The 27,490-nt window shown below is 41.2% G+C and overlaps 1 protein-coding gene across 1 annotated transcript in view; it reads right to left on the bottom strand.

Annotated features, from left to right (window-relative positions):
• Window positions 1-19,933, bottom strand: part of TBPL1 (TATA-box binding protein like 1) — a 30,059-nt gene extending 10,126 nt beyond the window's left edge. The window contains exon 1 of the mRNA XM_045842999.1: window positions 19,667-19,933. The gene's annotated coding sequence lies outside the window, so the exon portion shown is untranslated. The remainder of the gene's footprint in view (window positions 1-19,666) is intronic.
• Between the last annotated feature and the right edge of the window lie 7,557 nt (window positions 19,934-27,490).

Raw genomic sequence — 27,490 nt, 5'->3', positions numbered from 1 at the left:
AAATTATGTTTGATTAGAATTCATTTTGGTTTATAGACCTATGGATGAACTTACATACTTTATACAGCCAAGATGTTAACAATTATTCTATTCAAAGTTGGCATGTCAGTGACTGAAAAAAAATTTTTTCTTCTCTTGTTTTGTAGTCTAGATTTTTCTTTTAAAAAATCCCCCAACAAATTTTAGGTTTGCTGAAAAAAAAATAAAGTTAGTTCTGTTTTGATTTAAATTTAAATCATCAGTTATTCTCCCACTGCCCAAGGCCTAATATTAAGACATGGTTTAATCAGGTGTTTTTCCTGTTTCTGAAGTAAATACCTAGTATGAGTTTAAATATATCCTTCTGATAATAAAAAGCAAAGTTTAAAATTGCACCTTCCTAAATTCAGGAAATGTCACATTTCTAATCCCTGTTAAAATACATTGTGGAAGTTGAAGCAACTTCTTCCTCGATCCATGATTTTACAGACAAGAACATATTGTGTTCTTTAGTGATATTTAAAAACATTACTTCAGCAACCTGCAACCTTAAAGCATCACCTGGAAAACACTGCCACCTCCTGGCTGTTAAGACAAATTGCACCCAAGGCTACTACATTTTAAAATTTCCACACCAGGGATATTAAACTGAAAGGCCATAATAAACAATGTCATAAAAACAAAGCAAAGATTACTCTAAAGTCTAACAACAAGCCAAAAAACACCAAAATAAACCTTCGAATACAGAAAAGATGACTCTAGCTAAAGTGTATTCATTTGCATAATAAGATACTGAGGGAGGGGCCTAAAAGCTTAACAAAATTACCATCTATGATTTAAGAAGTATAACATGGTCCTTCATGAGAACCCCAGTTTGAAGTGAACAGCTCTAAGAGACACAGATCCTGAATGATAAAAGATATTAGGGAATTACTATTAATTCTGTTAGTGAAAGAGTAGTTACATAGACAAATATGCTTATTTTTTCAGAGATCATTCAAAGGGAAATGTCATGTTTGTAATTTACTTTAAAATACAGTTATTTTTCACTATCTGACCTTAGTAACAAATAGATTTGGATACAGTTTAAAATGGCAGAAGGGACAGACTGGGAATAGACTAATTTGCAAACACAACATGAACCCGCATGGCCTCCCAGGGATCATTCTTTTCCAAAAGTAAGACATGCCATTTAAACCAACTCTTCCCTAGGAAGCTCCCGAAATAGCAGACTAGGAAACAGACATTTGCACAGTGATTCTGACCCACTGCTGTACTTGACAGTCTCTCAGTACATGCCTGTGGCCAAGACAGAGACAATCAAACATTTGCCTTTGGAGAGAGGGTGTTCTTTTACACCCATTTAATGGTATAGAATATACCTTACTTTTTTTTTCTGGAAATTGGTAATAGTATCACTGTCCCTACCAGGGTGCTTCTAAGGATTCAATTTAATCATCTACGTAAAGTACATAGCATACGATATGTTTGTTAAAAGGCAGCCATTACTATTTGGTAGATTCACATAATTGAATATTGTAACTGAACAGTCTTCAACGAATTGATACAAAGCTTGAGAAAAGTCACGCTAACAGAGAAAACCAAGATCTTAACAGGTTAGGCAGGAGTCAGCAAACTATGGCCAAAGGGCTAACGCCTGTTCTGTAAAAACGGTTTTACTGAAACCACCACGCTTATGTGTCTATGTAAGAACGACGGCACAGCTGAGCATCCTGACAGAGACCAAATGACCCACAGCTTAAATTAGTTACTACCTGGGCTTTTAAGAAAAAGTTTGCTGTTTCCTGGGCCCAATAAGTCAGTATCAATAAAATAAAATTTAACACTGATTAATGTGAAGTTCACACATTTTTATTAAAATAACCAAAACTTCTGTATATCATGGTCCTTCATCAGAACCCCAGTTTGAAGTGAACAGCTCTAAGAGACACAGATCCTGAATGATAAAAGATATTAGGGAATTACTATTAATTCTGTTAGTGAAAGAGTGGTTATGTAGACAAATATGCTTATTTTTTCAGAGATCATTCAAAGGGAAATGTCATGTCTGTAATTTACTTTAAAATATAGTTATTTTTCACTATCTGACCTTAGTAACAAATAGATTTGGATACAGTTTCAGGTGACTCCCTTAGAATCCAGAATCTTACCACAGCAAACAGACAAATTGAGATAACCTATTCAGAATAGATTTGACTAGGAAGGTGTAATTGTATTTTATGACAAAAAAATGCCATGTTACTGCTTCAATGCTTAACAATTGTTAAATCGAGGAGACAGATAACACGAGTGTTCGTTACACTACTCTCCCTATGTATCTGTCTGAAAATTTCCACAATTTTATTTGAATGAAGAGCTGTTTAAGACAAAGATTTTTCTTTACAATAGGTCACACCAAAACATGAAGTTTTAATTATATTACTTTAAAGAAAACAAAACAAACAAACAAAAAACAAACCCAAGGTTAGACAGGAGTGTCCAGGCAAAAGGAAGAAATAGTTTCTTGAAACACCTAGAATATCCTGCCCGTATTTTTTAAAGAGGGTACCAATGTTTACAGGAAAGTAGGATGATATGGGATATAAAAACAGTTGTTTGAGAAAAGTCTCAGGACACTTAGCACAAGAATGGAAAAAATAGCAGTTGTTCTCAAATATCTGGAAAAAAAGGAAAATGTGTTTAAGAGATCACACAAAAGTAGATTTCATGAAGTCACATCAAAAAACAAATACTTGCAAAGTAGTGGGCTCCCCAGAAGCAATAAAAAAAAAGAAGAAGAAGAAAGAAAGAAAAACAAAGGGACAGGGAAGGCTAGATAATTAATCAACAGCTAAAAAAGTTACAGAACAAGTCTTCTGTTGGGTAGAAGATGAGACCAAATGGTTTCTAATATCCCACCTAATTCCCAAATTCCCGATTCTAACTCTAAGATGAAGACAAACCATAGACAAATTTAGGGATTATATACTAAATTTCTATTTTAATTCTAGAGCTAGCATGCTAGTTTAGTTAAATTAACATCCCCATTCTGAACATCCCACTTCGCAATGCTCCGGGGACAGAGGAGGAGGCAAGCCAGATGCACTGAGGGGCAAGGGCACCGACAGTGAGTGAGCAGAACTGCACCATCTCTGGCCCGTCCTGTCTGGCAGGGTGGAATTTGGTCCTGGGACCTATTCTTGGGCATGGCCCGCGGGCTTCTACTTTAGGAACCATTGGTCTGGGCTGGCATTTTTGTATTCTAACCACATGAAAAAAATGTTGTTAATAGCCTGGTCACAAAAATCCTTGTATTTCCCAAGGAAAGGATCATATATCATACCAACATATAAAATTTAACAAATGCTTAAGTAAAAGCAAAAGTTTTTGATGTACAAAAAAAATCATTATATTATGTTAAACAGAAAGTTAAATTATGTTTACCACATGTCTCCAACTACCATGACTCTGACTCAACCTAAATACCAATTCTGAAGACTGGTAAGTAGATAGCATTCATGTGAACAACTTGCATCAAAATAAATTGTTATAATTTAAAAAAATCCATATTAAGAAAACTACAAAAAGTTTTATTGGAAATTGATTAAAAACAGTAACTGAGGGTTGCCAGCAACTGTCACTTCAAAAAAATAGTAAAGAGGAGTGCATTTTATGCTTCAGTCTACAAAAATATTTGTAATGGTACCTAAAAGGTAGTGAAGAAAAATTTAAATGATGCAGATTTTCTGAACGATTGTTTAAGAAAAAATAAGTCAGTGGCTTAGACTCGCACGAAGAAGTTTCAGCTACAAAATAAAAAATATTTGGCAATTTAAGAATATATAATCTAATACCCATCCCATATTAAAAATGTTCAAGCAGTAGCCTACTTAAAAATTTTATGGCCCTGGCCAGGTAGCTCAGTTGGTTAGAGTGTCATCCTAACAGGCCAAGGTTGCAAGTTTAATCCAGGGTCAGAGCACATACAAGAATCAACCAATGAACACATAAATAAGTGGAACAGCAAATTGATGTTTCTCATTCTCTAAAAATCAATCAATAAAAAAAAGAATCTTACTATTTCAGAATGCACTATCATGGATCTGTAAGGGAAGAAAATTTGGGTGCCTAAGACGTGGAATCTCATGAAAGACATGTGACAGCTCCGAACCACTCACCCCCTTACTTGTCCAGTGCAAACACCCCTGTTTATTCACACACCACACGACTGTTTGGAGGGGTTAATGAAGTACCTCACAAATTAAATATGCTCCATTAAAATAATATATTAGTCAGTGCTAACATAGTATTAATTTAAATTAACATCTAATTACAGATAACAAGACAAAAAGTACACCTTAATTAATGAATACAGCCTCAAATTTGGGGACTCAAACTCAAAGACATGAATTTTAGCTTGTCAATTCCTTATGTGAAAGCAAAATTTTGGATAGATTTAGTATCTCAAATTGATGTCTTACTGTATGGCTTTAAAAAAAGATAACATGTCATTTTGTGAGTGCATAAGAAATATTCAAAGGAAAAAAGTCACCCATAACCCTGCCACAGTGACAACTACTAAATTTTTTTCTGTGCTTACACAGACACATGTTTTGAGGCTGCTGAATCCATATTTATCTGTGCATATTAAACAAGACTGCGGTCATGTGAATATACTGTCACATCTGGTCAACAAAGAATTATGTGCAAATCTTTGACAACCTGATATAAATGAAAAGCAGCAATGCCAAGTTGATTTTTCTTGCATGCTAAAGAGGGTGAACTTTTCCAATATTACTAACTAGTATTTATTGTATTAACTGTATCATGTCCTTTGTTCATCTTCCTTCTGAGATTTCTTACTAATTTATAGAGACTCTTACATGTAAAGGATATTAATGTTTTGCCTGCTTACGCTATTCCTTCCACTAAAAATGATCTATCCCCACTGCACACCTGGCTCCTATTCGTTCTATAGTTCAGCACCACCTTCACCCAATCAATTCTCTAACAATGGACTGGAAATCTAAGCATTCAGTCTCCTGAGAGGGCATGGGGATTCAGCAGTGAACAAGACCTGGTAGAGGGAACAGCAAGTGTTCTCAGCTTGGAGGTGAGTGAGAAGCATGAGCTGCTCAGGCCTGCAGGAGGGCCAGCACGGCTGGGGTGGGAAGGGTGAGCGGGAAGTGGGCACAACACCAGGCTGGAGATGCGGGCAAGGATCAAATTGTACCTCACAGGCCATGCTAAAACTTTCTATATTTATCCTGAGAGCACAGTGAGCTAAAACACAAGCAAAAGATGACATGATGTATTTGCTTTTTAAAAACCTATCACTTCTGAATGGACACATGGGCAGTAACAATGGGGGGAGTGGAAACAGGAGGGAGGTGAGGACAGTGGCGGGTGGGCTGGGCTGGGGGTAAAAGACAAAAAGCTACTTGAACAATTAAAATTAAACAAAACAAAACAAAAACTGATCACTTCTGGAACAGGAGAATGGGCCGGAAGGCAGGAATGGGCAGAAAACGCAGTCAGGGTCCTCAGCGCAGCCGTGCAGGGGGAGATGGCAGCAGTGGGGCGATGACAGGGCGAAGGATGGTGGGAAGAAATAGAGATGAGAGAGACATTTTCAGGAGATGGAGTGAACAGAGCTTTGTGACTGATAGGGGAGGAGGGAGAGGGGGATGAAGGAAGACTCCAGGTTTGTGGCCTAAGATACTATTTACCAAAACAGAAACACAGGGGGAGGGGAGAGCAGGTTTGCAGGGGGGACAGTAAAAAGAGAGGGGTTAGGGGTCTGTTTCAGACAGGCTGGCTTGAAGAAACTTGTGAAGCATCCAAGAGGGAGACACACAAAAACCAGATAAGAGTCCTCTACTCAGGACAGGTCGAGGTCTAGACCGGAGGTGAACATTTGGAAAACCCAGTACAGAAGGTAACTAAAACCACGGTGGGTAAAATAAGAAATCAAAGGGACTAAGACATCTGATCCCCAAGACTGAGACAGAGTAGCCCTATGCTGAGTCCTATTACCACGTTGCTATGCATATACCACTATCACTGCATTCTTCCTGCAACCTAGTGAAATTTCTTATTTATATATGCATTCTTGGGAGACAATAAGCTTCTCAGATGCATGAACAAAAATTACTGATTTCTGCCCTGGCTGGCACAGCTCAGTGGACCGAACGCAGGCCTGTGAACCAAAGGGTCGCTGGTTTGATTCCCAGTCTAGGGCATGTGCCTGGGCTACAGGACTGGTTTCCGGCAGGGGGCATGTAAGAGGCAACCGCACATTGACGTTTCTCTCCCTCTCTTTCTCCTTCCCTTCCCCCCTCTCTCTAAAAATAAATAAATAAAACCTTTTTAAAAAGTACTGATTTCTGTGCCCTAGCCTTGGCATAGTTCCCAAGGTACTAAACACATTCAGTACAGTGGCTGTAAAAGCTTAACTGTTAGCTGGAGCTGAAAAAGCAATGTCCACATACACACACACACATTTAAGAACTCAGACTCTGGGAGAGCTTACTTGGGTTAAATCTAAACTCCACCATTTATCAGTCATGTGACCTTGGGCAAGTTACTTAACACCTCTGTGCCTCAATGTCCTCACCTGTAAAATAAGGCAAATAACACTACCTATCACAGAGTGTTGTGAAAATCAAAATTTTGTGCAAAGCACATAGCACAGTACTTGCACATGGTACAAAGCATTCAAATTTAACTATACCCATTGTTACTATTATTATTCTTCTTTCTTCCTTCATCATTTAGTTAGAGAACTGTTCAAAAATAAAAAGGATTTCCAGTTATTCACTGCGGTCTTCAAGCTTTGAAACTTAAAAACAGATCATATTCCTTCAAGTCTAAAAGCAAGGGATAAAAGTAAAGAATACAATTTCAATGTACCTGGTAAATAAAATTAGTATTAAAAAAAAAAAACTAAATTTAGGTGACTTCCGGCAAGACGGAGGCATAGGTGGACGCATCGTACCTCCACGCACAACCAAGATTAGAACAACAACAATTCAGAGGCAGAATAACACCCAGAACTGACAGAGAATTTATCTGAATGGAAGTCGGACAGCCAAGAAGTTGAAGTAGACCCGTTCATCCAGACTGGTAGGAAGGGTGGAGAGGAAGAGCCAGGCGGGCGCAGGTCGGCAGCCGCGTGAAGTGATCGGGGAGAACTTGGCGCGAACTCGGCGCATAAGCCATCCGGGGTGCGCGCAAGATTGCAGCGGTGGACCCTGAATACGAAAGCAGTGGCTGGTGGACTCAGTGAAGCAGCGACTGTAGACCAGGGCAGAGCGCGCAACTCAGGATCCCAGAGAAGGGACTGTGATCCCAGGAGAATGGAACTACCGCCATTGTTCCTTCCTGCCCCCGCACCCGTCCCCACAACAACGTCATAATCTAGCGACTGGGGTGCCCAGCCCAGGTACACACCTAAGGCTCCGCCCCTCACTGTAACAAGAGCGACCAGACAGGGGAAAAAGAAAAAAAAGGAGAGACAGAGAGAGACATGTCTCCAACAAAAGAACAGATCAGTTCCCCAAGACATCCTTTTGAGCGACCAAGAAATAGCCAATCTATCAGATGCACAGTTCAAAACACTGGTTATCAGGAAGCTCACTGAATTGGTTGATTTTGGGCACAAATTAGATGAAAAAATGCAGGTTACCATTAAAGAGATGAAGGAAGATGCACAGAGAGCCAATAGTGATGGAAAGGAAACTGGGTCTCAAAACAATAGAGTGGACCAGAAGGAAGCAAAAAACAACCAAGCAGGAAAACATGAAGAAATAGGAATTCAAAAAAAACGAGGAGAAGCTTAGGAGCCTCCAGGACATCTTTAAACGTTCCAACATCCGAATTATAGGGGTACCAGAAGGAGAAGAGGAAGAGCAACAAGTGGAAAAGTTATTTGAACAAATAATAAAGGAGAACTTCCCCAATCTGGCAAAGGAAATAGACATCCAGGAAGTCCAGGAAGCTCAGAGTCCCAAAGAAGTTGGACCCAAGAAGAAACACACCAAGGCACATCATAATTACATTAGCCAAGGTAAAAATGAAGGAGACAATCCTAGAAGCAGCAAGAGATGAGGGGACAGTAACCTACGAAGGAGTTCCCATCAGACTGTCAGCTGATTTCTCAAAAGAGACCTTATAGGCAAGAAGGGGCTGGAAAGAAATATTCCAAGTCATGAAAGACAAGGACTTACATCCCAGATTGCTCTATCCAGCAAAGCTCTCATTTAGAATGGAAGGGCAGATAAAGTGCTTCTCAGATAAGGTCAAGTTAAAGGAGTTCATCACCACCAAGCCCTTATTTTATGAAATGTTAAAGGGACTTACTTAAGAAAAGAAGATAAAGAAAAATTATGAACAACCACACCTAAAGCAAAACCAAAAGAAACTAAGCAAACAACTAGAACAGGGGCAGAACCACAGAAATGGAGATTACATGGAGGGTTAGCAACAGGGGAGTGGGAGGAGGAGAAAGGGGGAAAAGGTACAGAGAATAAGTAGCATAGAATGTAGGTTGAAAATAGATAGGGGGAGGGTAAGAATAGTATGGGAAATGTAGAAGCTAAAGAACTCTTAAGTATGACACATGGACATGAACTAAAGGGGGGGATATGGGTGGGAGAGGGTGTACAGGGTGGAGGGGAGTGAAGGGGGAAAATGGGGACAACTGTAATAGCATAATCAATAAAATATATTAAAAAATAAATCAATCTGTAGTATTAAAAAAAAAAAACAACTAAATTTAACAGTGAATTTTAAACAGTGCCCAGTAACAACAAAATCATTTCAAACAAAAATAAATAGTTGTTGGTCTGTATTTTAAAATGTGTCAAACCTGTTTATCATGTTCTTTTTATTTAAAATATAAATTTATCATGTTCATTTCATTTCAAATATAAGGCATCAGTTTTCTCCACAGGTCTTACATGTGTCCCTATTTCCTCATACTATGGGTGATCCTTTAAAAAACGAGGGAGTTCTCTTCTTCTAGAGAATCTTGACATCTGCCCCAAGGTATCCACATGTAACTACAATCCATGAAACTAACTTAACCATTATGCTGATGCTAACAAAACAGCATAATTTTGTAAAGGTTATTATTTTCTTTGCAGGTATAAATGTTAATTCAGCAGGTAGCTAGCAAACCAAATAAACCCTCTCTCAGCTTCTGTTTGGTGTCACGGCTGGTATGTACAAAGTTCAAACTTCCTTTTATTCTGACTTATTTCACGAGTGTGAATGCAGGGTTCAAAAACTTGAACTGCTGACAGCTCATCAAGAATTTAATCAAAAGAAAGCACTGCAAGGTAAAAACACAACAGGCCAAATTTCCTATTTTGATAGTCTCCTTTCCATTGCTTTCATAAGATTACCCTTCATAGAAAGTGCCTGCTAATGCAGAAACCTGGTACAGGTCTGTGTCATGCATGACTGCCATGGGAAGAAAGGGGAGGCAAGATTATGAAAATAGCATCTTAGAATAATAGTGTACAGAGTTCACACTGTTCTAGTTAAAAAGTTTTTACTATTTAGTAAAAAATATAACATAAATAAAAGCAAACAGGATTACTCAATAAATACCTTTCCACATATAAGCGCAAATTAGGAATTTCTGGTTCTACTCAGAACTGGTCAGATTTTAATTGATTGAGGGCCGTGTCACTCAGAAAGTGATAAATGATATGGAGAACTTGACTGAAGATCAGAGAAAAGCCATACATTTTTCAAAACTAGAAACTAAGGTCTATGAGAAAAATTAAAGGGCAATGATTTAAAAGTAGCACAACAGTAAACTGAGTAACTAAACAACGCACAAGCAAAAGGAAGGATATAGAACACACAACAAGAGTGATCAGGAAGTGTTATGACTGGAACATTGCTTCTTAACTAGGTGACGACAAAATGGACAGAAACCTATGAGGCTCAGCCCCCAAAGACATTGTTTAACTAGCTGTTGTAGGGTCCTGATTTTTAAAAATTTCCAAGTTGTTTCTAATGGGCACCTGGTTAAGAACCACTGGGCTGAAACAGCATACCACAATAGGTCATCCAAATAATGGAATCTTCCTTTCAGTAAGTAGGTCCTTTAAAGGGGCTACACTCTCATATCAGGACTGTGTATCACAGAGTACGTCAAGATTTCTGTACTCTGTTTACCACGCATTGTTTCCATAACTCAGATTCAGGCGCCAAATCATCACAATCTGCCTTCTGCCTCTGCCTCCGCATGGTGTGCAAGGTTGTGAATGAATGGCTCCTTGCTGAATCCAACATGGCAGGTGAAACTCCCTCATCTGGGACTCTCTAGGGCACACAGCACTGGGAACCCAATTCTCAAAATCTTCGCTCTGGCTTCTGAGGCACCTTTTCTAGGTTCTCCTCCCATCTCAAATACTTTTCCATCTGCTCCTTAAGCCAGAAGTTCTTAACTGAATTCCACCACAGGCCGGTTTCAGCTCAAGAGCAGGTTCCACAGCTAAGGAACCCCCTGCAATTATATATGTACACACAAATTTGGGTGTATACCTGAGGAGGCCATTGCTTTCTTCATATTCTCAAACGAGTTTAAGACCCCTGAACTTGAAGATCACGGCCTTAAATCCCTTTCTTCGTTAACCTTTCAGGCTCCAAATGCTATACATGAGTGTGCGGCTCCTACCATCAATCCTGACCTACCAGAGATCTGAAACCATATTCCTGTTTGGCATATTCATTAAATTAAACCAACACATTCAAAACTAATTAATCCCCTCAGAAACACTTGCTGTCTTAATCTGAGTTAGTGGAGCCCCCATCCAACACACACACACACGAATCAGAAATTTCAGAGTCACCCTTCCTCTCTTCTCCCCTACACCCACTTAACTTCCGATCTAACTTCTTTTCTGCATCCAAAGCACCAATGTTTTATTTTAGGCTTTTACATGTCACTACGGCTGCAGCCTTCTAATGGAACACTCTCCCTGCAATCTCCACAATCTGGTCCATCTACCAAATAGGCAACCAGAATTATCTTCCTAACAGTGCCACACACCACTTAAGGGAAACATGTCTTGGCTCTCTTATATGGACAAAATAGAATCTAACTTGTTTTGCTTGGAATGCAGCAAGCTTCACATTTCAAATGTACCGTATTTTTCGGACTAAAAGACGCCCCCCCCCCCCATTTGGGAGGAAAATGCAGCAGCGACCTTGCTCCTGCCTCCTGAGACCCTGCTCCACTGTCCCCACCCCACACTGAGCCAGGCAAGCTACATTCCCACTCTAAGATGCACCCCCCATTTCCTCCCAAACTGGGGGGGGGTGCGCATTTTATAGTCTGAAAATACATTACTTTTTGTAACCTTTTCTACTTCCAATACATTTTAGCAGTCTCAACTTTTTACCAATCTTCTTGTATTCAATAGCACACCCTTTCCTGATTTTATACCTGCCTAGGATGCCCTTCCCCATTCCTTTAACTAACTAATTATTACTCATAACTGAATTCATTCAGCATGTAACTAATGTGAAGCCAGCACTATGGCTAGACACCGGGAATCAAGCTCAGAACAAAGTAGTAAGGTGAGGAACCCTCATGGCAGTCGTATTCCAGTGGAAGAAAAGTCAACAAACGGAGACACAAATTTAAACAGAGAACATGCTCTATGTTATAAAGGAAATAAGATGACTCAAGAGAAACTGTAGGGGGAATGATCCAGGAAGGCCTCTTAATTTCCTCAAACATGAGAAATTCTTAACAGGAGATCTTAAAGGACAAGGAGCCAGCCACATGAAAGACTGGGAGGAAAGACCCGAGCAGAAGGTAGAGCAGATACAAAGGTACTGTTGTATCACGACTGCCTATCAGACTGAGGGTGCCATGGTCCTCGAAGAGAACTGTTCCATGTAAATGTGTGTCTTTAAAATTTGGGTTAGTAACTGGCACTTGGTCATCAATTCAATAGTTGTGAATTAAATGAATACTTTAAGGACAATTAAAAGAAAGAACTATGAAGGTGGAAAAAGTGTGGACAGTAGATGTCTTTCCCTGTAACAGTAAGAATCTCGGGAGCCTGAACCACTCCCGTTCTCCAGCGGTACCCTCATACATCCTCATTTCACTTTGTTATGTTGCACTGAGTGCTCCTGCACCTAACACATTATTGTTGTTTTAGTTCAGACCCCGAGATCCCGAAGGGCAGCTGTGTTCCAGGAGCTTTTATAAACACAGAAATATAATACATCTCTGATGTAAGGAAAGAATTGCTTTAATTAAGACACATCTACGGGTCCTCAGCACTTCTGACATATATACTTCCTTTCCCTTCCCCTAAGAGTTATGATCTCCATTTCACCCCCATGGCCCTAATTCATCCACTTGCTAAGTCTGTTCCGTGACAGCTGCTTACAGACGAGCTACCCTGTCAGTCGCTTTAGGCCCAGCAAACATCCAATGAAACAGGGTTTGATGATAAAGGCACTATTCCTCTCTTTACAGAGTGAGGGTGAGGATACACCACAAGACAAATTAAGTCACGAATATAGTTTAAGACTCCAAAAATCTTCCAATTTAACAGGCCCAAAACAAAAAGCCTAGAAAGAGTAAGTTAAAAGGCACATGTTCTTAATGTACATACAAATTAACAATTATCCAAGTAAATTTACATTATGCATTGAAGCAGAGATTTTAGGATTACTGGCCAGCCAAGAGTCTTCTCTGCTATACTGACCTAAAGATTTACAATAGCAATAGGCTGCTAAGAAAATAAAAGTATTACTAATACAGCTTTTTATCAGCTGTGAACTATTAAGACATGTCACATCCCCTACCCTCAGGTCCCCTCCCCAAACAGCAAAAAAGAACAGAGAATTGAGTTAAGAAATCTAATGTGTCTTTGAGGTTCGCACACGAAGTTTGTGTTGAGGATGGTCTAATGATAATGAGTTGGTGACTGTATCTTCAAGGTGGCTGTGCCTCCTACAGCTACCTAACCTGTCGCCAGCAGAGACACTGGAGGTGTAGTCAACCCATGAGCAAAAACACAGGATGCTCACCAGGTTGCACATGCATATGAATAACAATACCCAAGAAGGTCGCTGTGGCCATAAGCAGGTAAAAAAGAAAAGGCTTTGTGGCTCAACAAAAGTCTCTGGTAAACTAAAAAAATAAGTTAATTCTTGTTTCACAAAAGTTTCAGGCTCGCCACAAATCTTAGCTGAGTTGGTGCAAACAATAGGTTCTATAAATGTTGACCATACTCAAACACCAAATATCCATCTTCATTCATATTTGCACTTTTAGGTTACACATTTGCTTTATTAGCTTCGTATCTCAAGGACAGTAACATCTGTTCCCTTTGTTGGAAGGAACAAAGGGAAACATTAACAATGTGTTAGATCTCTATCTCAAAACAACCAGGCTTCATTATGGACAGCGCTATTGAAACCTTGGGAGGCCTGTTTTCCTAAAAACCCCCTAACACGCCGTGTGTGTGTGTGTGTGTGTGTGTGTGAGAGAGAGAGAGAGAGAGAGAGAGAGAGAGAGAGAGAGCAAGCAGGAGAGAGAAACAGCCACAATCATTTCCTTGCTTATCTCAATATTTTTTAGATCCAGAATCCATGATAACTATGAGAATAATATTAACAATATTGTATCAATACTAAATCTACTCTGGTCATCGTAGTCATTCAAGTCAGCAGTATCAACTAGACTTTACTCTCTTTAAACAGAAAAATAAAACCCATGCCTCTATATACAGGCATATTTGCCAATCTTTTGCAAGGGGTATAAAAACCAACTAAAACAAACAAAAACAGCATTAACACAAAAGAGGAATTATAAAACTTTACCCCTGTACATTTAAAGCAAAATATAGTTTTAATAATATATTTTATATAAACTTCTATTAGATTGGCCAAAACGTCCATTTAAGTTTTTTTCCATAAAATAAAAAGACACATTTTTTAATATTCACCAACAACTTTATTGAGTTGGATATTTTGAATATGTTGGCTATTTCCCACATGGTATAATGTTGACGGTTCTCAGTTATTGTCTTAATTTGATTGCTATCAACTTGAACTGGTCTACCCGACTGTGGAGCATCGTCCAGCAAGAAATCTCCAGCACGGAAGTTTACACACCATGTCTGACATGTTTCAGCAGTCACAGCACCTTCTCATGCGCTGCACAAATCTTTTCTCTGTGTGTGTTTCAGATGCATTTTTACCTTTCTTGAAATAATAAAGCATAGTATGCTGAAAATGTCACTTATTTTCTTCCATCTTCAATATTAAAGTGGCTACACAGAAATTTACCAGTTTTGGTAAGTTTTTTTAATGCACGCTGAGATGGCAACTGTCATAATACAAAATAACAAAACTGTTTCAATAACCTAAAGACAACTAAGTACTACCAGAGCCATCTTAAGGAAAAAACCAAACTTTTTGGACAACCCAATACATATTTAATAAAAATATTATTTCAACAAAAGACTAAGGCTTGGATAGGAGCCAAAATAGGAAAAACAGTTTGCAATTCACTGTATTTAAGCATAAATATTTATTTTCTAGTCAGCAGTTTCAAATGTACATGTTAAAACTAAACTATAACATTTTGGCTTGACTCTAAAGTTAGCCACTTTGGTAGCACCTAAAAAAGCTACAATCAGCAAGCTACTCCCTGACTAGGCAGCCTCAGTGTTTGGTGTTAGTTAGCCTTTTCCCATAAACAAGTAATTTTGCAATTTTATGCATTCTAGAGCCACTTGAATTGCTGGAGCAGAGCAGCAGTTTCAGCTACTGGTAAAATTACAAGGTAGCTACTATCTAGAACATTTACAGCGACACAGAAAACTCAAGTTAAATGGCTTCACAATGATACCAATAAGTTTCAAGTTCACCATCATTTAAGGTTATACAAGTAAAAAAAGTACTGTCTTCTAAAGAAAGACTAATTCTGCTAAATGAAACCACTGGAGTCTATTGCATTTATTCAGAAGTACCATACAGCTAAACAAGCAGTCAAGTCCACAGGGAAATAGCATTTCAATGGCTTCAGCACAGTGCCAGACAAGGCTTTGTTGGCCTTCCTTTTCCAAGAAACAGAGATGTCTCTTTTTACTTAGTGCATCTGCCATAAGTGATAACCAGATGCCTTTGTGACAATTCAAAATTAAAACAAAAGTGCTCCTCCCCCTTCCAAACCTAACAGCGAGAGAGGAGTCCAACAGTCAGTGACCACAAAGAATTTCAATGCTTTAATAGAAAGCCTCCAAATGAAAGAAACAAAGCATTCAAGTGGTCTAATGGTTCACCTATACTGCACTACCAAGTACCACTGCTACTAGCACCACCATCCAACTATGCTGAGCGCTGTTCTCAGTGCTTCACTCTCAGAGACTGGCTCACGGCCGCGGCACGCAGCACGGCCACCATGCTGAATGAGCACGGGCAGGCTACATTCAGAGTCCATTCTCTTCAACTCTCTACTCACCTGAGTCCTAAGAAGGTATAACTAATCTTGATCAAAACCGTTCTGTCTCAGTGAAAATACTTGTAATTTATCAGGAGGAAGTTTAACAGCATTTAAAAAATTATTTAAAAAATTATTTCTTTTAAAGTTGTGAGTTAAAAAACGAAAGCAGGTCATGGACCAGTGTCTACAGTCAGATGTAAATGATGCTCAACACAAGGTCCTAATTTCATCCACGCATGTCCTGAGAAAACTCTGTCCTTTTAACACACAGTGTGACTTTCATGTTCTTGATGGACAAGTACTGCATGGCCCAAGTGGCCACGCAAACCTTTGTGCATTTTATTTTTTTGGTGAAATTTTAAAGTTTCATTGTTAACTCCCACATGAAGGCTGATCTGGACTGTACCAGCATTCACCTTAGTGTGTTTTTTTAAAACATTTTACACGATCCCCAGGAGCATGCTTCCAGTATAAAAGTAGGTATTTGAAGCAAATTCTGTATTTTATCATCCTTTAGTCACAAGATAAAACCAGGTTTGTACAATTTCTGACATGATCCGATTCCTTTCGACTAATGACACCCTTCTGGAATCTCGCTTTTTCACAATCACGCACACGTACACACACACACACACACACACCATCTCTCTACATTAAAGGTTGGTTGCGCTCGTGTGGCCCAAAAGATGTCAGATACATACACACATTCGCCCTTCTGAAACTTCTCAAACGGGGAGTCATGTGACAAGAGCAAACACTGCATCTACACAGTAAGCCATGATTTTTATTGTTTGAATTGGTTAAAAAAATAAAAATAAAAATGCCCTAACCATGTTTAGGAAACTTTTGCTGTTTATAACTAGCAGCCAGTATAAAAAGCTGAAATTGTAGGGATAAAATAGTAGACTACTAATAGATTAGATGCCTAAAGTTTCCCCTCATCCACCAGATTAACTCCCTGAAGTAAAATAAAATACATATCCTTCTATTAACATTAATCTTCAAAGTACACACACACACACACACACACACACACACACAAGACATGAACACACAACTCAGGGGTGACGCCCAGTCAGGAACCTCAAGAACCTTCTAGCTCAGCAGGTGCGAGGAAATCCACACACCAGGAACCACAGCATCAAACAATATGTAAGAAAGGACTTACAATTCAAATTTGTGCCTGTCATATTTTGGTATCCATGCATACTGTTTCACTGCTATCTATAAGTACACAAAAAGCACCAGAAGGAAAATATTTCTCATCCAGCTTTGCACACCTGAAGTGGCATTAGGCATATAAAAGGTACAACAAATATTGGCGTCGATTGCAGGCAATCTTTATTTGTAATTCAAATGTCACAATACAGTTAAATTTTTAAAACACTACAGGTTTTGACTAAGAGACATTGTGGTAATATTCTACTATACACTCTTTTAAAATCAATGTAAACTTTATTTTTCATAGCAATAATAATTTCATCACATGGTCTATGATGCAACAGAAGGAAATCACCAGGTTATTACAGGTCTCCTTCACCTAAAAACAGCACTGATGCCCACTCAACTGTATTATACTGTATTTGCTGATTTATAAATAATGTGCCAGACCCATAAGAAATGACACTCTACAAAAATACTCAGCTGTGTATTTCATATGTACTCATTCTACTTTATAGCAAATTCTGTAATTGTATACATCCACAAAAATTTTCCAGATGAAAAAAAATGTGTGAGAATCACTTCACTTGTCCCCCTAAATCTGGCAAAATGATCAGAAAAGGCTAAAAGTTTTTTAGACTAAGAATTATGAAAGCCTAAGGTTCCATTAAAAACCCACAGCAGGCTCTGTAAGTCTTTTATCTTGAAAAAAGTGACTGGGTCTGCAATGGCAGTGTTACTTCTGAATTTCTAAAATACTTTTTATTCCACAAGTTCTAATATTGTTCCATGCCTTATTTTAATCCAATCTTTCGATGCTCAGCACAGGGCTCGTACCTGTTGTAATGCACACCCAACAGTCACTCAGAACAAACACACACCACCTGACATGACCACTCCACTTCTCCAAATAAAGGGGCGGGGGTATGGAGAGAAAACTCAACAGACGAAGTAACGTGAATGAAAGAGATATACAGGCCCAGCACACATAATGAAAACTCCCTAAGAAACAGAAATAATACAAATAGCATAAAAAGTCATTTTGGATTAGGACACGATTAAGTAAGGAGAGGAAATAAGACAACACCAAATGTTGGGAATGTTGTGGCGAACAGGAGGGAAAGCAGAAACTGGATGGACTGTTAATGAAGATGGAAGGTACGGCTTGACCCCCCACTCCGCCCCCCGGCAAACATGGAAGGAACAGAGGAACAGCAAATACAGTCTAAGTGAACTGAGCATGATGGCAGCCTTGACACTGAGGATTACATTCACTGTGTCTCATATACACCATGAAAATCCTGGGGCTCAACATCCAGCAGCCTCAAGTGTGGCCATCTGCTAGCATGTCCTTCACAGAACAGCTATATCCTTCCTTCATTAACCTAAATATAGCAACACTGGGTTTTTCTTCTTAGAGAATTAAAATGCAATTTTAAATTTCCCAGTGTGTTATACTTCCCGTCTTTTTAAAAAGAAACTGCCCACCTCTTTGCACATGAAATTCCTTTAACGAGAGACATTGAATCTCCCATGAAAAAGCCTGAGTTAAAAACTGTACTCTAGCATCAGTAAAATTCAAGAACACACAGTAGCTCTTTACAGTTTTTCTCAGCCTGATTTTTGAGGACAGAGTACAAAAGGAGACGGCTGGGAATAAGGATGACACCTTTCTGTTTAAGAGAAGCCAGGCTTAGCAGAAAAGGTAGGGGACACACAGAAGCCACGCCTGACATAACTGCCTCTGTGATTTACCAGTCTTATTTTCATCTGCAATCATCAAGTTTATATAAAAAGCTTTGTCCCCAATGAACACAAAAATGGCATTATTGCAGTATGTGTATGTGGGCTTTTCATCATGCCTGCCACAGGAAAACCTCATTTACTGACCTAGAATAGTTTTGAAAAGTATAAAAGCTTTAAGCAGTTAGTGATGTAAGGCTTAAAGAGATATCATAAGTATTTAACTGGACATATAAAACTGGGTAATTCTTTGAACAAGAGAGTGATAAAAGCTTCTTCTCCATTTGAATGAACTGGCATCTTCTCAAACTTTCAAAGAGACTGCAGTTTATAGCTGAACCTTCTCCTTACATTTCTTTCTTTTTCAGTTTCCCTAAGGAATCTGCCATTGTTTTTCCACACAAAAATCACACCAAGCTCGTTTCCTTTTATTGAACCGATTTTAAGGCACTGTTCTCAATCCTAAATACACAAGCCCATGCTGGTTAACTGCCAGTGTCGCTTTGGAACTGCAGGTGACAGATGCAGCCAGAGAGCTCACAGATGCGGCTGCAGTCTGAGCCTTACTGCAAAGAGCACACTGACACAGCTCGCAGATGCACATCTTGGCAGAAGAGAGTTTTAAAAACCGTCATTCTCAATTAAATTTACTTTTAGGATGTTTACTGGCTAATATCATTAAGCTCTTCTCCGGACTCTTGCCCTGACTCAGTCCTACCCACAATTCATTTTATCTTCCTTAGTTTCTAGATCCTTCCTCATATTTTTGGTTAATAAAAATAATAATAAGGCGGGGGCTCCCGGCGAAGGTGATATTTGGAAGCCCTCCCGCTCCGGCAGAGGCTGCTCAAGTTTTAGGGGAAACAACAGACCCCTAGCATCTTTGCGCGATCCCTCTTCCCCTGGGTAAGGGCTCCACAGAGACAGAAGAGGAAGCTCCCTTCTCTCGTCTTTCCCAGAGGCTGCTAACACGAAAAACAACCCCCTCTTTTTTTATCCTATACCCCCGTTGGATAACGCTCCTAGGCAGTGACGCCCCACCCCCACCTCGTTATCCCTAACTAGATCCCCAAATGCCACCCTATTCTAAGAACTGGACCCTCCCTAGGCTCGCGGACCAGTTTCCCCCACCTGAGCGCCTCTCCTTCACTCATCTGCCCCCGCACACCCCAGCACGGCCGCTGCTCTGCACACGCCCGCCCAGCGCCCAGACGCCCCGCACTCGGCACTCAGGCCGCCTACTCGCCCGCGCTCCCCCACCCCCCCGCCCAGGGTCGCCTAAGGGGTTACCGTGGGAAGAGGGGGCGGCGGCAGAGGACACGGCTGTAGCGTTGATGCCGGTTGCGTCGGACGCGAAAGAGAAGCTGGAGGACAAGGATGATGATGAGGCGGGCGCGCTCCCCAGTCTCCATGGAACTCCCGCCCCGGCCCGTTGCTAGGAGCCCCCGAGGCACGGGCTCCGTCTTTCGCGCTTTGTTGTTCCGGGTACGGGCAACTGCTGCTTCCCCGCGACAATAAATAGACTAGACGCGGGGGAGCATAGAGACAGCGCGCAGAGGATAGAGCATCAGTGCACTGAGTGCCTCGCTAGCCGCTCACTTCCGGCTCTCACTGGTCCCGTAACTTTCCCTACTTCCGCTTCCTCCTTCCTAGTCACAAATTAAGGCCCCTCGAGCCCGAGAGACTGACGGGACGGGTAACGGGGGGCAGGGCGGCGAAAGCGGTACTGGGGCTATAGACTTTTGCTTGAGCCGGTTAAAAAGATTTTGAAAAAAAATCTCTGTATCCTGTGTACGTTTTTAGCCTATACCTAAATATAAGTACGTGATTTCTAGCGTAAAGTATTATATAAATGGACATAGTTTATTTTTTTCGAAACCTTGGAATTTACTGTTACCTCAATTTATAGAGACGCTCCACCGTTTAACATAATTAGCAAAGTTAGACCTTAACAACTAAATTTATTTTCTAAGGCATTTTCTGTCCTACTTTGCTTTTTCAGTTAAACGCGTTAAATTACGACGTCGCGGTAAAGCTCTCGGTAACGAATTCTAATCCTAGTCCTAAATTAGAGCCTAGGCGTTGATGGATGAAGGATGGATGCATAGATTAGGTAAATCCGTGGGATAGATGGATGGATGGATAGATAGATAAGCAGGGAGTTTAGGTCACACTTCTGTAGTCTGTCTCTTCGAGATTTCCTTACTTAATTTGGTTTTGCGGTCATGACTCTGCCTTGGGAGTCGGGAGGCACTTCACAGGCGTTTACTACGCCTGACTAGAAGCGGGAAGGAAGGTGGTGGGGAGCGGCGGCCGCAGGCTGGGACTGGGGTGCTGAGCCGGAGAAGCGGCAGTTTTGGCTTACTGGCGGAAGGGCGCTCACGTGGAAGCTGGGTGCCTGGGGGCTGAGACCTCTCCCACGGCTCTGCGCCCAAGGAGCCCAGAAACGACCCCGGGAACCCGAGGAGCGTACACGCCAGTTCGAACGGCCGCACAGCGGTCCGAGTGCGCCCCGGGGACCCCTCAGAGCTGCTTGCAGGAGCGAGACTCGAGTACCGGCCCAGGAGCACCGGGCAACGCGGAACCCAGAGCTTCCCCGCAGCCCGCGCGGGCCTCTGCTGCGGAGCTTGGCGGTCAAAAGCCTCTGTCCCTGGATGAAGTCAATGGGCAGCTCTGATTTAATAAAAGGCCAGAAGGCGGTCTCACGGGTTCCTGGCCTGGGATTGATGTGAATCATGAATGAAAAATGATAATGCCAACTCTCTTTTTGAAAAAGAGAAGACAGAGGCCGACTTCTGGGACACTTGGGTGCACAAAAACTATTTGGACATTTCATTACTTGGGGAACCTCAGAGAATGCCTCTTGATGTTTTGCTTTCCACTCTGTTCAGAAAAAATATCTGAGCAGTGAAAAGCTCTGTAGAGTTATGAAACTTATATTTTGTTTCCATTTCTGTACTAAATTATTTTTCAAATAAAATAATTACAGTAGGTAGAGTGAAGAAAATTTACAAGAGGCTGGGTCAGAAAGTAATGTCTGTGTGGTAGTGGGGAGACACCTTTTAGGAGGCAACATTTCTCCCAGAAGGGGTGTGAGAGGGAGGCCCCTGCACAGCATTCCAGCCAGAGGGAGCAGGGTACGCTGGGAATTTGCTGTGCTGTAGTATTATCGTAGACCGGACATCGTGATCCGAGCAAGGAGAACAACATGGGGTGAAGTCTGGGAGAAGCTATGGTCTTGAACATTCAGTGCTTTGTAGACCATAACAGGGAGTTGGGATTTTCTTCTAAGTGCTAGAGGACTGAAGGGCTGTGCGCTGTACAGTAACATTGTCTGATTTACCGAGGAATGGCAGGGTAAAGGCTCTGTTCTGGTGATTACTGCTGCTGCTGAAAAATCAGTTCTACATTAGCGGTGACCCAGTTTAAGGTCCTTATGAGGCACTCTCCCTCCAGGAGCCCAGCAAGTTACCTGGCATCAAGCAAGTCAATTCAAACTCATAGATCAGTCAACAGTTTGTTTCACTGAAATTGTTTTAGCATTGGATTTGGTTTTGCTGCAAGCACCATTCTCCATAGACTTATTGAATGCTCATACACTGTCATATTAGCCCATACACCCTTCCTCTGACCAAGGAATTCACAATGAATGAAGTAAGACAGATAATGGCCATGGACTCCACTGGAGGTATAATGTGCTCCATTATTCAGGTGCCAGGTAAGGTTAAAATACACAGCTGTGTTTTGAACCAAGACTCTCAATGCAGAAATTGACATATGGTCTGGGCAAATAGTGAGCTTCATCAGTTAGATCAGTGCTACATAAAATGTGTTGACACCAATGCCAGTCTGCAACGTGTACCAATCAGCAAGAAAATAGGTATAGAAGTTGGGAAGAACATTTTGAAGCTTTTAATAATTGGATATTACTGTGACAACTAAGCATGAAAGTTTCATATTTATGAAAGCATATGTCTGTGGTTGGTTGGGAACTAAAAACAAAAAGTTGATCCTTCACCACAGATAGTTATGCCCACTAAGGCTCTGGCTTTAATGAACTTGGTTTTTCAAAAAATCAGTCTGTTGGAATATGTTAGCTATTGTTTGCCTCTCTTAGTGCTACGAGAGGGACACACTTGTTCACTGTGGCCTTTATGAGAGAGATAGGCAATGGTGTGGTGATATTTACACAGCATTGTCAGGAGTCTTTCCTGCCAGTTATCCAATACTGATAGGGATCAGATGGGTATCCGATCTACCCTGTCATTTGAAACAACCAAAATATCTGCCCCACATAAAGTTAATGCACTAGGAATGTGAAGATCCAGCAGAGAAAGCAGAGGCAGGAATGCCTCATTCCTCAGGACTCCTGAAATAGCTTCTGCGGGGCGCCCCTTACCAGTATGCCAGTTGATTGGTGTACAGCTTAGGGCACAGAGTCTGATGCTGTAACCGGCCTAATGACCCCATTCTGTTCCCTCCCTTTGCTCTCAGATAAAGTCTATGGCAAAGATAGTGCACTAAGATCTAGGGAGATTGACAGAGTTGCCGGGCCAGTTTTAAGAGATAGGAATCAGAAGGGCAGAGTCCAAATTCAAAGCTGATGTCACAGTGAGATTTCTGATAACAAGCTAATTGATTTTCCCCAAATGACATTGACTGGCAGCCAAGTATAAGTTTTAAGGCATTGCCAGAAGTCCTCAGCCTGGCCAAAGGCATCTGCTGATTTGCTGTCTCAAAGACGACATCCCAGTCTGTGTATCTGTAGAAAGTTGAATGCAGTTGTCAGGGCAGTCTCAGGAGAGTCCTTCTCACTACTCCTCTATGGCAGCGTCTTTGAGGGTAAAAAAAAACAAAACCAGAGACCTCATTTTTCTGCTGGAGAAGTGATGTCCTTACCGTATTACTCTTGTCTAAAGGTATGGTGTATGCTCACAACCATTGCACACTGAAACGCCTTTTTGCCCTTCCTTATTAGTTTTTATTATCTCCCCCTCCCTCCATTACATATTTGTGCATTGGGGAAATTCTCATTACTCATCATTTAGCTATATCTGGACCTGGTCAAGAGTGACTGCACTCAAAGTTCTGAATTTGGGCTGGATGTGACATTGAGTTTTTTCTCCCTACTGGGTACGAATTGAGTACATTTTCAATTACATACGTGAGAGTTGCTTTGTGTTAAGAGAAACTGTAGATAATGGTGAACACGCACACCCTGAACAGCGGAAGAGTGATGTATAGGGAACATTTATTGTATTGTTACCCTAGAACTTTTCTTTTGGGAAGAGTATTCTTCCCTCTTTTTTAGGGGAAATACTTGGACTCTTTGCCTACCTCCAATCTCATGTGGGTCCAAATGGGAAGTGATGGATAGAGAAGTGTGTTTCTGCGCTAAGCTGGGACAATGATATAGCACTTGTACTGGAACTGAATTATTGCTGCTAGTCCCCAATTCTCTCTCTATGCCTGCTCTGTGAAGATGAATCTTGATCCTTTCAATATGCCTCTTTTGCTAGTCCCACAATGTTAAACTTTATTAGTTAAAAGTACTGGAGAGACAGTGATGCAGGACAGGGTTTTGCCTCTTGGTTTCAGGCTCCTGAAGCATGGAAGACTTCTTTAGAAGCCATCTCCTGCAGCACAGGTGGCCTCCCCAGCCCCATTCAGGGTGAAGAAAAATCTTCCAAGGGGGCGTGATTCAAATAGTATATTTCTTTGCCTACCATGTCTAGAGTGGCTGGGGCGGGGGGGGGGGGCGGTGACCAGAGCAGACAGTTACTAATGGTTTTTCTAGATGGACAGGGACTTGGAAGGGATAGGATTGGAAGGTTGGTGACAAGTAAGTGTGAGGAAGAGATACATGGATAGATGGATTTCTCTGAATGAGCACCAGCTGTGAAGGTGATTCTGACCTATTTGGATGCACACTAAAGGTATCCAGTGCAGAGGAGGATGTTAATACTCAGGTGGACAAAACGACACACTCTGTGGATGTCAGCCAGCCTCTTTCCCCAGCCACCCCAGTTCTTGTTGAGTGGTCCCATGGAGAAAGTGACCATGGTCGTAGAGATGCCCACTAGGAATTCACTCAGCAACCTGGATTTCTCCTTACCACGGCTCACTTTGCTGACACTACTGCCAAAGGCCTAACTTGTCTAGAGCAAAGAACAACACTGAATCCCTGATATGGCCCTTTCCCCAAGGTGATGCACCTCTTTCATCACTGAAGGGGCAAGGATTCATCCTCACTAAAATAATCCCATATTCTGGAAATGGATCAGCTTTTACCGCTCATGTTTCTGCCAGCACCCACTCACTATCTGTGAACTCACAGAAGGGTTTATCCACCACCGGTGCATTCCACACACACTGCACCTGATCACAGAGCTCATTTCACAGCAGCAGGAGGACAGCGGTGAGTTCGTGTCTATGGAATTAGCTGATCTTACCATATATACCATCACTTGGAAGCAGCTGGCTTAAATGAACAGTGAAATGACTTACTGAAAACTCAACTGTGGCCCAGTTTGGAGGCCACGACCTGGAAAAATAGGATTCTTTCTTATAGGTTATGTTCTGATCAGAGACTATTACGTGGGACTCTCCTTCCATAGCCAGAATACATTTGGATTCAAGGTCTGGCCGTGGGAGCGGCCCTTCTCACAATTTCACCTAATAACCCACTTTCAGAATAATCCACTTTCCGAATAATCCACTTTCAGAGTGATCCACCTCCTTACCTGGGAACCTGGACCGCTGCCGGCACGGCAACTGTAGTCCCCAGGCAGAGAATGCTGCTTTCTCACGAGACGCAACAATGGTTTCAGTAAATGGGAAGGTGAGGCTACCACATGTTTATACCCATGAAACAAAAAGTAAAAACCATGGGTAATCTACTGTCTGGAGCCATTTTTTTCTTCTACAAGTATTTACTGTGTAAGTAACCCAAACAAATTAATAAAGGAACCATTAATATATTTATTTATATAAATGAAAGTATACAGAAAAGTATAGCACTTTTGGACTCTCTCTCATGCTTATTATATTAATAACAGCAAGTAAAACCCCCACCCAAAGGTGTAAACTTTTAGTGCACTGACGTACTCCGATGGTGTAACTGACAGGGAAATCAGCTTGCTTGTACACACAAAGGAAAGGAGAACAGACTGGAACCCAGGAGATTCCCTGCGGATCCTCTTGTTCCTTCCATGTCTAATAGTAAGGTTGATGAAAAATTATAGTAGCCAGAAATAAAATGTAGGGGGCTTGAGGACTCAGACCCTTTGGAAATGAAGGTTTGGGTCACTCCACTAATGAAAGCAGCAAGCTGAGGTTCTGGCTAAGGGTGGGGGAAATGCAGACTGGGTAAAGGAACAGGAAATCCATAGATATTAATTACAGTTTTGATTATTAATATTAATCACAGAAATGGTAACTTTAGCATCTTTGCATATTTTCTCTTGGTTCCTATAATGTTCTTCCTTTCTCTCCTCCCATTTTTATTTTATATTCAAGCTGTTGAAAAACTATTAAATAGCGTGTTAGAGCTGCTGTAACAAAGTATCACAAAATGGGTGGCTTAAATTAAACAACAGAAATGTGTTCTCTCACAGTTCTGGAGGCCAGTACTCAGAAATCAAGGTGTTGCCAGCATTGGCTGCTTTGGGAATCTCTGGGGGAGTATGTGTTCCGTGTCTTTTATGTGGTTTCTGGTAGCTACCTGGTAATCCTTGGCACACCTTGGCTTACAACACATCATTCCAATCTCTTCCTCCATCTTCACGTTGTCTTCTCTGTGTGTTCCTGTGTTGAAAGTTCCTATCTTCTTTCTCGTATAAGGACACCAGATGTTGATTAAGGGCTTACTTTAAATCCAGGGTCATCTTATCTCAAGATCCTTAATTTAATAACATCTACAAAGATCCTATTTCCCAGTAAGGTCACGTTCACAGGTACTGGGGGCTAGGACTTAGACATGTGCTCTGAGGCCACGATGCAATGAACTACAGAAGTTGACTTTGCAATTACTCTTTAGGCAACAGAACATTTAGAACTGTGACTGAATTTAAGGATTAATTAATATAGCCAGCAATGATACAGTGACTCCTGGGACTCTACGTCTCTTTGTTTTGGGGAAAAGGTGAGAGCTTCACTTGTAAGAGGATAAGCACATCTTACAGTGTAGAAATACAGCATTGTTTTGTTGCAGAAAGGGACACAGGGAGACTCAGCAGTCAGGCAGCTTCCTGTAACACATGGAGCTCCTACAATGAGAGCAATGAGCAGTGCAAGCAGCTACTCAAATGTCTGCCTCTGGCAACGCATGCAGTGCCCAAGTGCCCCACTCCCACAGCCCATCCCCCAAACCCTCCCATTGTGTGGTTTTGCAGGAGTGTGCCTCCAGTGAGACACCACCCTTTGAACTGCTTTCCCCATGCCCAGAGGACAGGTTTCCAGTGAATTCTGTCCGTCAAGTGTCACGGCACATTCTTTGTTAACTGGGAGCCAAGGCCATGACCTCTCCAACAAGGTCTGGAGCTCAGCTATGTTAGAGGGGTGGGGTCTCCCTGGCCACTCCTTATATGTGTTATTTCTCGATTTTTAAGAGTTTTCTTTATTTCCTTCCAGACAATCCCTCAACACTCCAATCTCCTGTTATAGTTTTAAAAATTTATGTTGTACTGTCCCTGCTCAAATTACTGTGTGATGTATCTCTTCTGATTGGACTCACTGCCTCCACTTTCTGGGCTCCTGTGGTTGGTTGGGAAGAGCGGGTAAGACCAAGCCGGCTCAAAGAGTGTCCCACCGCAGGATTCAGTGAATTGCATCTGGGAAGAAATGGTTTCCCTCTCTGTTAGTGAAGCTGGGAAGGTGTGACTTGAGGGCAACAGACTGACGTATCCTCATCTGTAAGGGAGAGGACGATGCTCACCAGGAGATAACAGTGCTGACCTGGAGACAGACACAGAAACAGAAGACGGAGAGGAAAGAGAAGCAAGTGTAGAACTGCTTGGATGAAAGGATCAGTGGTATATATGAGTCAGTTCTCCTCAGAAAATGTTAACCAGTCAGTAGCTAATGGAAATTTTAATGAAATTAATCAGATTCTAA

The sequence above is a fragment of the Phyllostomus hastatus genome, unplaced genomic scaffold (genome assembly GCF_019186645.2).
Source record: "Phyllostomus hastatus isolate PE091 unplaced genomic scaffold, TTU_PhHast_1.1 phas_contig_40, whole genome shotgun sequence".
Taxonomy (NCBI): Eukaryota; Metazoa; Chordata; class Mammalia; order Chiroptera; family Phyllostomidae; genus Phyllostomus; species Phyllostomus hastatus.
The sequence above is the reverse complement of the archived record's forward strand: the minus strand, read 5'-3'. Positions and strand labels throughout refer to the sequence as shown.